We start from the raw sequence: 14,975 nt of genomic DNA, 5'->3' as shown, positions 1-14,975 counted from the left end.
CACTGATCGCTGATTAAATGTGCTATTCTATGTACAGCAATACAAGCAGACTAGAATTGATTGGACCGAATCGGGATGTAGGGAGTTGAAGGATGGGGATATATACACCTATAACACCTTATCTCGTAACGAACGTCGCATTAATGAAAAAACTTTCACGATTTGTTTAAATACTACAAGCAAAATCATCAAAGCGGAAAGGACTACTCGATTAGGTAAAGAACTTAATTTGCATATTAGGTTGAACTATTAACGGAATTTCATATACGAACAGAAATTCAAAGATGAGAATAAGATTTCCCACAAGACCATAAAAATACCGCTATGAGGAGACCCGAGACAGTAACTGTGAATGAGACAGAAATCATTTATGTGCTATTCAAAATGAAAATAATGCATGTATCAAGGGGTTTGACTAAATTTGTTGGTATTCAAAGTGAAGTATGAAGTGCATGAAATCCAAGATGGCGGCCTGTTTCCGTGGTTGGTTTTAGTATATGGCCATGGATAGTAAAATATAAAACATACATGTAATTAAAACAGCATTTTGGTACAATTTTCGTCATTTAATGAATCTAATTCAGGACCACAAGTCCCTGTGATTCAGACAACACTAGCAGTATTTAATAAGATCATTTACCATCAACTGGAAATACACCCAACAAATCTACTTGTACCATCAGACAATAGAACAAGAAATAAACATCTCTACCATTATAAACAAATTCAGACGACAAAAGACACTTATAAACGTTCATATTAATTACCCATATACCATCATACATTGGAACATGCTACAAACATCTGTAGTTCTCTGTACTAGAGTAGACACTATCGATGAACTCGTCAGGGACCAATACTAAATATAACTGTACTCGGCCATGAGCACAGTGTTAGTATACTATAATTATACTTAAATAAAACCAATTTCAGCTCAAGAAAACTATTTCCTTGATGAACAGAAGATTTTCAAAAACTAGACACTTTTATCAATTTGAATATTCCCAATTATACTTGGTTGAAATCACCGTTCTCGTCACTTCCTGTTTATCAATGGTAAAATATAAATGATAGGATAGAGAATTTGACAAACAGACGTGTTAAACGGAACATTTTTAATACATTTTATAACTAAATATCTTTCAAGACCAAAAAGGAGTCCCTGAAATCTTTAGGTGAAATGAACACTAGATCTTAATTTCATTTGCATAAAGAATAGAATATTATTGAGCTGAATAAATGTAAGAAACCTATTTACAGGTTATAAAAGAAGTATTGAATGATATAAAAGGAATGACATTTGGACTATATTTTTGTGTAGTGTTCAGAAATAGACGGGAAGTTCCAGTGATGGACTGGTGACATAAGGGATCAAAAACCCGAAAATAACAACAAAAAATAACCAACAGCATCCATGCTTTTCTCTTGATCTACAATACATATAATTTACACAATTTTCGTAAGTGGACACTATAAGAATGCTGTAAACCTAATTTGGTAATAAACCACGGAGAGATTTCGGTGAAGATTTTTAAAGAAAAATTTAACTATCACAGACGAGAACGCCAAATGATGGCGTAAGCGTATATGGCCTTGGCTAGATGAGCTATAAGTTGTCTTTTACAGTAAATTTCTTGTTCCTGACACAAGACTGCTCCTAAAAATTGTCCAGATGCCTCAGTATGTAGCTTGAATGGCTTATTGAAGTTTGGATAGCCAGGATTGGTCATGAGCTACTTCCGATATCCACTTTGCATGTGGTACATCTTTTTTTTTTACCTTTTTACTTTTTTCTTCACAGTCGGTGGTACCAGGTTGGTTAAAGGTCTGGCTATCTTCGCAAAATCTTTCACAAAACGGCGATAATAACCAGCAAAACCAAGGAATTTTCTTACTTCTTCAGGTGTTGTTGGTTTTGGCCAGGTCTTGATCTTTTCAATCGTATCTGGGTCTGGTTCAATACCATCTTCAGACACGATATGACCTATATACTTCACTTTCGGCATGAACAATGCACATTTCTTTGTTGCCAATTTTAAACCAGCGCCTCTGAGTCTACTAAATACTTGGTCAATTCTATCTAGATGTTCTTCATATGTGTCAGAGTAGATGATCACGTCGTCAAGATAAACAAAGCATATTTTCAGATTAAGACCCATTAATATTGTTTCCATCAACCGTTGATACGTTGCAGGACTGTTTACTAGTCCAAATGACATTCGTTCATAGTTTTTAGTGGAGTCCGAGTTGCTCATTTGCTTTTGTTACTTTGTATGTATGATTTTAGTTACTGTATGTTCTTTGTTGTGTATGTCTGTTTTCCATGTCTGGTCTTTGTCCCTGGATTACATTCTTTTGATTACCGCTATAACCTTGGTTCCCTTGATTACTCTTTCATATTCATAGAAGCCTAATGTACAGTGAACAGTGAAAGCCGTGCGTTCTTTATGGTCTTCATGAATTTCTAGCTGATATTAACCCGACTTCATATCAATTTCAGTGAAGTATTTGTTGCCGGCCAGTCCATCTAAGATTTCTTCAATTCTTGGCAGTGCATGGGCATAGTTAATTATTCTGTCATTTAACTGGCGATAATCTACGCACATTCGCAGTTTATCATCCTTTTTCCTGCAAGGGACTACATTTGATGTCCAAGGTAAAAAAGACTTTCGTATGATGCCACTTGCAAGAAGTAAATGTAGATGGTCACGCACTTCATCATACATCGATGGTGGTATTCTTTTGTGCTTTTGTTTGAATGGTGTATTATTTACTAGTTCAATTCGATGTATTACCATGGTAGTGTGTCCTATATCCAGATCATCTTTGGACATGATGTCAGAAAATTTGTTGATCAGGTTCTTTCCTTTTTCTATCTGTTCATTTGTCAAACCATATTTTTCATATTGTGATTTGGTCCGTTACTTCTTTCTTTTCTGTTTGAGGATTAAGTTCTTCTGTTTGGCAATTAATGTTTTCTATGTGAATTGGTTGAATCTCACAAAGAATAGTATGTGGATATATTGTCACTGTTCTGGTTGTTGGATTTGTAATAATAACTTCTACAGAACTGGTTGACTGTTCACTATATTTGTATGGTATCAATGATGGTGTAATATCTAAGTCCGATGGAATAACTGACTTAACTGTTGGTTGCAATGCGCTTACAGGATAGTATGGTACTTGCTTATCAAAATACCCGGATATTGTAATTTCTTTGGTTTTATGGTTACCCTTTTTGTTTATAGCGACTTGATTATTGCTAATCGATTATTTCGTCGGTGTAGGTTCTTCTCACGCAGTTTCATACATCGTAGAGCCATATATACTGGTGTTATAAGCTTGCCATCTTGCAGGTACTTGTCACCATATTTATCTTGCAAGGTTTCAGTTAGTGATGTCATTAGTGATTACTTTTGCATTGTACTTCGGTCTGGAACAATCAGTAATAGGCAGTTAGTTGAAGTATTATCATTGTCATTAGCCTTCATACTAATATCTGTTTCTACATAACCATCATAAGGTAACTCATTCCCATCAGCACATCCTATCGATAATAGATCATGTATAGGCTGTATTTGTAGTTCTGACAGGTGTTCATCATAAAATGATCTGCTTAATGTTGAAACGGCAGAACCCGTATCTGGACAAATTGTTGGTATGGAATTTATTGTTAAAGTAGCTTCGTTTGATGTTCCAACGAGTTCATTTAGATAACTCTTCCTACTGGAGCTTCGAAAATTCCGACCAACCATACGCCCCGCTATGTTGATCTCTTTCGTTTAAAGCTTTCTTGCTGTGATCAAGCCTGAATCGACAGCCAATTCTAAGGTGGCCCTTCTGATGACAACGCCAACATATCACATCTTCATTTTCATCGTCTTGCTGTTCTTGTTCTTTTTGTTGGTGTTGTTCTAGTGGCTTATCATAATCTCTGTTTTCACTATTTTGTCGTCTCTGATTATTGTTGTTACCATTGAACTGATATCGCCTATAGTTCTGACCTCTTCTTTGTTTTCTCTGGTATCCATGGTTTGTATTGATGTTGTCGGTTTGTATCTTTCTGAAGTGTCTCTATATCTGTCGCCATTCTCTGTATAATTGTTTTCGTCAGTGTCACTCTTTCTAACTGAAGCCATTTTAATGTAGCTTGTTTGGTGTTTTTCTTTTCAGCTTCAATCTGTCTCATTTCTTGTTTAAGCTCATCAAAGTCTTTCACAATATAATGCAAGTGACCTGACATACTTTTTAATTCATTATCTAAACCACTCCAAAACATGGATCATAGTTTAGTATTTGCCTCGTCTTTTCGTATCATGTGCCTTTGTTTAGCCTTGTACAGTAAGTCTTTAAGTCTATTTGCCCAGGAAATTACATCCTCACCTGGCTTTTGTTTTTGAGTTTTGTCAGAATTCTTCCATCAACTGATCATTCTGGATGGATATACCATATATTTTCTTTAGTTTGATGAGCAGTTGGTGTAAGCTTGCTTCACTGCCGAGACTCATGGCAAATCGTGCAGCTTCACCTTTCAGTGATCGCTTTTTTTCCTATCTCTTTGACTGGTTGTTGTAAGTTTGATTTTCATAAAGTGTCTACCTCATATCTCCAGACGTCATAAGGAGCCTCTCCCTTACCTTCTTCGCCAAAGAAGTTGTAAATCTTTGGAGTATAGGTTGTTGAGTCAATTCTACAGTTATCTTGAGTTGATGGCCTTGAACTAGAGTATTGGCTTGGAACATCTGATGGAGCATCTTGATTTCTGTCCCTGCTATCTTGTCCTTGGCCCTTATCTGATGTTGGATTTTCCCGTTCAATTTTTACAGACTCTCCTAAATAGTTGAGCATCCACTTTTTCAGGACTTGTGCGTTGGTGATCTTTGGTTTTGCTCCAATTTTTTGAAATGCTTCAAGCAAAATTTTCTCATCATCAGGACTCAGCTTAGTTGGTTGGTCTGATGTTTTTCTTTCTCCAGTGGAAGCCATCTTTTACATGCTGTAATAATCAGTTCTTATGCAGTTAGGTATTGAGGTTGGTTTGTTGTCAACTCTTGTTAACGTGGTACGACAAACACACCTACAGTTAAAAGAGAGACAATAGTTCCTCCTCCTCTACTCTTATTTGCAGTTGCTCAGATTCTTTAACGATATGATAGCACTCTTTATACGTATCTAATAGTATATATTTACTGATGGCTCACTTAAAAACTTTCCTGGGTGTACACCGTCCTTTTTGTTAATGCTACGATTTACTTATGTTCTTACCTTTCTGGCTTTTGTTTTCCGCCTTTTAAGGAAGTATTGACTAGCCTTAATGGTTGCCTTTCCTAGGCTAGAATTCAGCTTCCATATTTCTTTATTCAGACTCTCTATTTGACTGGTAGCTCTCAAATCACTTTCTTTAAAGGATTCTGGTTCTGGATGTCCTTTTGAAGTGCTCCACTTGACAATCGACAAAAAGGGACAGTCTATCAACTTGATTCCAGCTTGCTTAAATCTTTTTACTATGCGAATTGCCCTCTCGTACTGCTGGAGAATTTCTTCCACTGCTCTATTAGATCGATAGCGCAAGAATATAGATTTACCTTTTTTGTAAGTAATATCACACGTTCCAGCCCAAAGGTAGATAACTATACTGTTATGTCGCTGAATGGCTTTCTTGATTCTGGCCTCTATAATATCAACCAGATGTTTGGTTCTAGCTCTAGGTTGGCATCAACACTCAAGAGGAAATTGGTAGTCCTGACAATTGTTTCTAAGTGTGTATCCTTTGCTGTCAGAAACTAGAATGGGGACACTGTACCGAAAACTCTCTGGAGTATAAGGCTGCTCATGCAAATATTTCCTAAGTCGATTGCTCATAAGTATACCGACTTTGTATTATGTTTAAGACAATATTGAGCTAGTTAGTATGTGACTATCACCACATCAATAATTATGTCAATAGTAATATCACGTGTACTATAAGACTAATAAAATAGAAGGAAATCTATATTCAATGTGATATATGGGTATAGGAAATGTGTTTATATGAAATTCAAGAGAGAGTAATTTGTCTTATTGTCAAAATACAGAAAAAAATATACCACTTAGATTAATTACTTCATGTACATATACTATACCAATAGCTAGATGTATATAAAATATGCCCTTGATTTCAATATTTAGCTTTGTATCACCGAGTAAAGTATAAATAATGATATACTCTATTCTATGTACGTAAATGGTAAATATATGTCTACTAGACAGGACCACTAACTAAAATAAATAGTATAAAAGAGAAAAGGAAAATATACGTACAATTGGCAGCTCAATGTCACTTCTCAGCTATACCACAGTTATCACAAAAATGAATTAGTTCACATTTCAAAAGTTCATTCTGAGTCAGTTACTCAGAGAAACATGAGTAATTAAAACACAGTTATCTGCTTTCTCCTCCTAAAGAACAGACTCTTCCTAGGACTTCCTGTTATCAGGCTAAAAACCACTAATTCCACTTCCCATAGGCTTCTATGCTAATTTCACAATATTCAATGGCTTCTCTGGACTTTACCTTAACTTTAACCTGCAGAGGACTATATATCAGCTTGATTCTACATATGTCAGCTCACAATCCTCAGAATGGCATGTGAGGTTAGCAGACTTGCAGTGCAGTACTGGTCACCGGAAGTGAAGGGTCTATAAATAGCATGGGAAATCCCAGTGTTTTCACAAGATAGGGGTATATTTAAAAATCATTATGGAGATTAGGCTTCACATCACAAGAAGCAAAATGCACCTATAAAATGTACAGAAATGTTTTTCCTTTCAGAAACTGTTTAAATTTTTTAAATAAGATAAGAACTTTTTTCACAGCACTATGAGGAACAGGGGTAATTTCTGCGTAGGACTATTTTTGCGTACGTTCCAAATGCTCATTGGTTGAATTGGTGGTCTGTAACCTAAAGAGTCACTTTTTGTCTTAGAAAAAATAAATAACTATACAGGTATCTTCCTACACACATACTGAATGCATTTGCAAAGTTTCAGTGAAATGTGACAAGCACTTTTTTAAATATTTGATTTTTAAATATAGGGTAACCAAGTTGTGCGAGCAAAAAAGTGACAATATTCTACCATACTTAAATGCATTAAATATTTGCAAAGAACTTTTTCTGACTTTTCAAATAAAAAATATCAATCACAACTTGTTTTTTAACAATATTAATGAAGAAATAGTTTTAAAAGTAATCATTTTCTGAGAAATTGGTCTATTTTTAAAAATTTATTTCTGACATGCCTCCCCCTTTTTCTTGATCACATGTCAAAAATCCTAAATCTTTAAATTTTCACAAAAGGTGATATATTTGGCTTTAAATTTGTAAATACAGTGTTTTCACATTAAAACATGACCAGTAAAGGGCACCTAAAGCAAAAAAAGTACTCAATAATGGATTTTCCATGTTACCATAGGGGAATGCTTATATGGCCTTAACCGCAGTAATGAAAGTGAGTTTTTCCTCATTTCTAACCTAATTTTTGCTCAAATCTACACAAAACTTGATTTCAAGTGCTTATTACCACCATATTTAGGTAAATATAGCCCTCAAAGTTTAATATTTGATATTTTTACTAAATTTTCTACACGTTTTACAAGACAGGACATAAAAATCAGCCAAAAAGACCAATTTTCCATAATTTGGACCTATAACTTAAAAAAATGCATATTTTGAAGGATTTTTGTAGTGTATTCCTCTCATGGCAAAGTTAACAAGATCTTCTAGTAGTTTAAAGCTATTTCAAAAAACTTTTCATTTTGCCATGGCTTCAACTTAAGGCTAAAAACCACTAATTCCACTTCCCATAGGCTTCTATGCTAATTTCACAATATTCAATGGCTTCTCTGGACTTTACCTTAACTTTAACCTGCAGAGGACTATATATCAGCTTGATTCTACATATGTCAGCTCACAATCCTCAGAATGGCATGTGGGGTTAGCAGACTTGCAGTGCAGTACTGGTCACCGGAAGTGAAGGGTCTATAAATAGCATGGGAAATCCCAGTGTTTTCACAAGATAGGGGTATATTTAAAAATCATTATGGAGATTAGGCTTCACATCACAAGAAGCAAAATGCACCTATAAAATGTACAGAAATGTTTTTCCTTTCAGAAACTGTTTAAATGTTTTAAATAAGATAAGAACTTTTTTCACAGCACTATGAGGAACAGGGGTAATTTCTGCGTAGGACTATTTTTGCGTACGTTCCAAATGCTCATTGGTTGAATTGGTGGTCTGTAACCTAAAATCACCACCTTCCCGCGACCTCTGTATCCCGTCGAGGATGCCAAATGTAACCGGGAGGTTCTATGAAATACACACAGTTTCCCAGTAGTTGTTTATTGTGTACAGGAAACAAAACAACCCTGTAATAACAATAAATACAAATTACAAATAGTATAACAACTAAATCATATTATGCATATAATACAATAATAAAAATATCCTATAGGTATAATAGATATTATCAGTACTCAATATTTTCATTAATGTTTCAAACTACTATAACGGTATATGATCCATACCCTGAGTTTCAATATATTTATATTTATATAGTTTCAAGGTAATAAAGGATTCAAAAAGAAACAAGTTCCCATTTGCAGCATTTCTCATAGTACAAAGAAATCTACTTCATAACTCCACCAATTTACATAAATTAGCATCTAGAAAAGTAAAATATAAATACTTTTACTTAATGGAACAACAGGATTCCAAATAACATAAACCCAAGCAATGATAATATTTGTAAACTTTGCCATGAGAAGAATACACTACAAAAATCCTTCTAAGTATGCATTTTTTTAAGTTATAGGTCCAAATTATGAAAAATTTGTCTTTTTGGCTGATTTTTATGTCCTATCTTGTAAAAAGTGTAGAAAATTTAGTAAAAATATCAAATATTAAACTTTGAGGGCTATATTTACCTAAATAAAATATAAGAAAATATCAAAGATCAATATTACTTGGACACAATGAAAAAAAATGAAAGAATCTAAATTCCCTCCAATACGTTCAACCAATCACAAACGCTTCTCAAACCTCATGACCATACAACCAATGATAACTCTCGGATACCACTACATCACATCTCAAAGCTAACTCTGAAATCATTCACACACTAAATCTAACCAATCAGATCACTCGCTCAGACATAGATCATACAATCTTATACGGCTAACAGTAAAATTACATCATAGATAGAATGACCCTGTATAAGTCACATGACCAATGCATGTTCATTCTATACCTGTACATGTAGTAAAAACAATAAATCAATAATATAGTCAGGTTAGCTGGAGATTACTTTAATGGTTTAAATGGACAATATATATGTGATTATCAATTAGTGAATTGATAATTGCAATACACATTATGATTGCTTATACTAATAAAAATCAACTCTATCACATTCGTCTACTCTGGATGTGACATTTTATGAGCAATTCGACTGGTGCTTCTAAAATAGCAGAAAGTGATTACCCTTCCAGTGCACCTGATTCATATTCTCAATTATTGATTGATTTTTAGTGGGTTGTTCATTTACTTTTGTTTCTTTGTACACGTTTTTTTTCTCTCAACAGTAGAACAAGAAAAATCCTATTTTAAGCTGTGCTAGGTTTCTCACAATACCAGAACAAGAAAAATCCTATTTTAAGCTGTGCCAGATTTCCATATCTGTTCTAAAGCCATGTGTGTTTTTGAACTTTTCTATAATTTGCACATAGATAACCGGTGGTAGAGTACTTCACTCAGTTTATTTACATGGTGTCTGTTTTGAAGTGGCCTACATTTGACACATATCACTAGCCACATTGACATGTCATGATCAGCAGTAAAATATACTAAGAGGCCAGCCTCATATCTTGACCTACACTCAAATATCGATGGTAAAGGAAAACTATTGACCAAACTTTACGACAAACGTGATGACTTTTTATTCAGAATTGTCAACTTCCCTTTCATCTGTGGCAACATTCCTTCAGCACCTGTGTATGGAGTATTCATATCACAGTTCATACGTTTTGCCAGAGCTTGCCGAAACTACGCAGACGTTTTGTATCGCGCTAGAACTCAAACAAATATGCTTCTGGAACAGGGTTATGTTGCTACAAGATTGAAGTCATCACAACAGACGTTTTATGGTAGTCATCATGAACTCGTTGATCGCTAAGGTATATCCATCTGCGCCATGAAAACTGATTTGTTCAAAGTGTCATAGTTTTTCTTTCCTCGTTTGTCTACCCCGGACTTGACTTTTTGTGAGCAACTCGGCGGGTGTTTCTAGAAAAGCAGAGGACGTTTACCCTACCGGTGCACCTGGTCCATACTACAAGTTTTTTAGTGGAGTTCGAGTTGCTCATTTGCTTTTGTTACTTTGTATGTATGATTTTAGTTACTTTATGTTCTTTGTTGTGTATGTCTGTTTTCCATGTCTGGTCTTTGTCCCTGGATTACTTTCTTTTGATTTACTGCTATAACCTTGGTTCCCTTGATTACTCTTATCAAAAACGTCATTCTCTTAAATAATTGTTATTTCGATATAATAAGTACTTCGTAGTTATTTATATCCGATATGTACACATTTAAAGTATTTATATTCAATGTATACAAATTTGCACCATAAGAATCGATTTGTTCAATATGTCATAGTTTTCCTTTCCTCTTCCGTTTAACTCGGACTTGACATCATATGCCCAACTCGGCGGGTGTTTCGGTTGCCCATTTTCTTTTATTTCTTTGTATATGTAGTTTTGGTTTTTGTTGTTGTTGTTGTTGTGTGTCTATTTCCCTGTCTAGTCTCAATCCTGGAATATATTCCTTTCCGCTCTAACCTTAGTTCGTTCTCTTGATTACTATTTCTTTACATCTGTATTAGTAATTTATAAAATGTTTATATCTACGGTACGGGCTCCCCATATTCCATTCTTTGTACATATCTACACTATATTTCCGCTGTACAGTACTGAAGATGTAAAGTGAATGAATATTTGATATTAATTATGATATTAAAGAGGTAGACCTAAGGTAAGGGACAACTCTTAGAAATCATTGGAACGTTTGTGTTCATCATTTTTACATCAAGCTCATGTTAGCATCAAAGTGACTTGGACTGATTTCAGTCTGTCTCAGATAAAAGTTTGAAAGGCTTTGGTGAAATTGAATATGATACAGACATATCACTGATTTCAAGAGTTATGTCCCTTACCCTAGGTCTACCTCCTAAAAGAATACATATATTACGGAGAGACTTGTACCAAGTCTACTTTACTTAAAAATATCATTTGTCATTGTTTGCTGTTATTAACAACCCCTTTATTTTTATTTTGAATTATCCAAATTATTGTTTTAATTGAACCAAACATCATTTTAATAAAATGGAGCACTTGCGCACGTAAGTTATAGTCTTTGTAATAATCTAAAAATGTGATACACCCAAAAAAAAGGCTACAAATTTTTATTTTTGTAATTAAGTTGCTTTATGGGTCTATATTATGAAATGTGTAATTATTCATTCAAATCTGTCTGCTCTTAGAAGATAATCAACATTGAAAATCCAATAGATTCTATAGTATTTAAGTGTTTTTACAGACTTATCTCCCTTAATTTTGAAATCTACAGTGCATTCTATATAATTTTATTCTTCTAAGAACATGGGTTATATGAAAAACAAAATGTTATTTCTGTTTACTGAGGCAATTCAAACATAATATCAAAAAATGTAGGCTTACCTATGTAACCCTTATTCTTATTTTTTTCACACAGGTTAAAGTATTTTTAACCCAGATGAGTGTCCTGTCGGCAATCTTCGGAAGTAATGGCGAAAAATAATTAGATCAGAGCTATCGATCTCCTCTGATTAAAAAAAAAACCGTTGTTTTCACAATATTCAGTAGGTATTATGGACATTCATTGCTTCAGTTGCATTACTACTAACTTATTTCATTGAATCAGCAAATTTCAGGAGAATCAAAACTGAACAAATTTGGCAGCTAATGCAGCTTTAAACAAAAACCATCTGTGAAAAATTAGAACATAAGATTTAATCATATATTAAAGCTTTAATGATGTTTTTGAAGTGTAATCAAGGAAACCAAGGTTATGAACGCATGAAATATTTCTCTCTGTTAACTCTGATTATTTCAAGTTTAAGGTGGTATGGTAAACGTTCCTGACTTTGGACAGGGAGCAACTATGCGGGATAGGTGAATTTATCTAGGACCCCAACTCTTACCCTTAAGCAAATGTAGACAGTATTACACAAAATATTTGACAAATTTTACTTCAAAGGTGATCTGAGTCAACCGTGAAATTAGTGGTGATAATCAACCATGCATAAAACAATTGCAAAACTCCAGAAGATTCAAGAACATTCTGACATGTAAGATCCAGACTGTCATTAAACTGATTAGAAGATTTCGCCTCACTAACTAACATCATATTTTATAGTTTTTATAGGTTTAGTACAATAAAAAAATCATTGTATCCGAAATACAAAATTTACATTATCTAAAAATGCCTAAATACTGTACGCGAATAAATGCAATTAATGCAATTTATTCGAGAGTTTAAAATAATTTACTCTAGAAGCTAAGTCAACTGTATATATATTTACATTATTTCCGACATGTTTGCTCAAAATCTAACATCTCAGTCCAAATCGTTGGTGTGTTGGTAGCTAACATAACACATGTGTGGCGTTTTTTCGTGAATACTTTTTGTCAAATTATTTATTACACAATGATTTGTTTTATAAATTGTGTCATAGTTCCAATATCTATCTTGTTCTTACTTCATCACTTCCCAGTTATTTTTATTTGAAACATTCGTTAACTTACAAGTAATGAATGTTTTTGATACACTTCCAGCCTTTATTATCGATCCATGGGCTTTATAAAACTTTGCCGATCCTTCCATCATTTTGATTCATTTTCTTGACTTATAGAGCCGATTCTGATCTCATTATTCCTGTGTGTATTTTATAGTGACTTGGTGTACTATACATCGAGTTAACATCCTTTGCATTGTTGAATGTGAAGACAAAAAAGTGCATAGAACTTAGTCAATCTCTCAGTAGTAACAGTATTGAAGATTTTTAAGCACTTCAAAATGTAACAATGTACTCATTATGGATTAATTCTCTCACATACCGATATAATCGTGGGGGGAAACATCGTATGACTCAGTCTGTTATGGTTCTTTACTACGCAAATTCACTTACAACACGTGAAAAACCAACCAATCAGTAAAGCATTATATTGTGCTATCAAAGTAAGTATACATTGGTTACTTCATTAGAAAATTTAGCTAGCTTTTCTTTAAAGTCTTTAGTAAAGAGCAGGCTCATTCGTAAAGGGTTAATGTTAGAATTATTTACCCTTTAAAGTTTTAAGTGTTTTCAACTCGTATCCTTCCATATTACAGATACACGATGAACTAATTTGTTTTTAATCTCTGTATGCGCATAAACTCTTTTGTCAGAGACTTGTAAATTTATTTTAATTCCTATTAAATTAAAGTTCACCATTTTTTTTTTTTTGGTTTCTAGGTTCATCTTTAAAACCATAGAAGAAAAAAAAGAAACTCTAATAATGTAATGTGTACATTTGTATAACCTACAATGTCACTTCTAATGAATAGAAAATATAGGGATCGGTGCTCTTGAATTGAATTGCATGGTAAAATACTAATATTAGATAAGCGCTCTGATATATCAAGTTCAGAAATTCTTTTCTCTGTAGTTTGTTCCTCAAATGAAAATCTGGTCGTTATTTCGCTCCCGAAGGTAGCATTAATGATTGTATTATAAATTATTCAGTATTCTTATGGCCAGAAAAAAAAACAAACAACAAAAAACATCAGTACCCGGTTTGAACCTTCAGATTCAGAAGCTTGAAACAGCATCATGGCAGCTTCAATTGCGTATACATTAAGAATGCGATTGAGAACAAGACCAGTGACTGAAATTATTCGCTTGCTTCGATAATTATACAAATCGAATCATAGTCAGCAGCATGACGCCCTGATATTTACAAAAATTAGTATTACCCATAATTCTTGGGTACTTAAAAATTGCAAAAAAATAAAAACAAAAAACAAAAAACAAAAAAACAAAAAATAAATCGTTTAAAAGTATGCCGAAATAAAACAAGACAAGTCAAACCAGAATGAAACGAAACGAAACGAAATTAAATTAAGTCAAATCAAATTAATCTTTAAATACGTTTTGCAGTTTATAGGTACCATGATATTTTCAAGTGCTGGACAATTCGGCCTAAGGACATTTTGGATCACACAAAAGTCGGAGCGTGTATTAGGACAATTAAAACGTATATCAGAAAGATTTAAACGGTAATGGAAGTTATTAGAGTAATTGAAATAGGGCTGTGCATAGTGTTTATTGCGCGAAGTGCAATAAACAAAATATGCACATGGAAAATTTATGTTATTTTTCAATAGACAATTTTCTTATCATAGCCAATTCTTATAAATTAATTTTAAAACATATTTTTATTATTAAACATGAGAAAAGTAGCTCTGAATTTAACTGAATATGGTCGTGTCAATATTTTTTTATCCATTGAGATATAACAAAATTATTTTAACCAATAAGATTACAGTATTTATCTCGAATTAATTTATATCAAAATGACTTTGAAACATTTTCCTTTTATGTTACACTCTGTAATTTCTGGAAATAGTAACAAAGGCAAAAATCAACTGAAATAAAACTTCCTTCCAAAAATATGCAATTCAACTATTGCATGAAGAAAAAAATGTGAAAACCTAAGAAATAAATGAGATTTCATTTACTAAATAAGTTAACTATGTGTTTATAATATAGAGCCTTACATTGACTGTACAATAAGAAAATCTTAAATGATTATCTTTATATGTTATCGTACAACCTTTTCAAATATAAATTGAAACTAAATTAT

The sequence above is a fragment of the Perna viridis genome, chromosome 8 (genome assembly GCF_037379345.1).
Source record: "Perna viridis isolate PV_CMFRI_1.1 ecotype Kerala chromosome 8, ASM3737934v1, whole genome shotgun sequence".
Lineage (NCBI taxonomy): Eukaryota > Metazoa > Mollusca > Bivalvia > Mytilida > Mytilidae > Perna > Perna viridis.
This window is presented reverse-complemented; position numbering follows the sequence as displayed.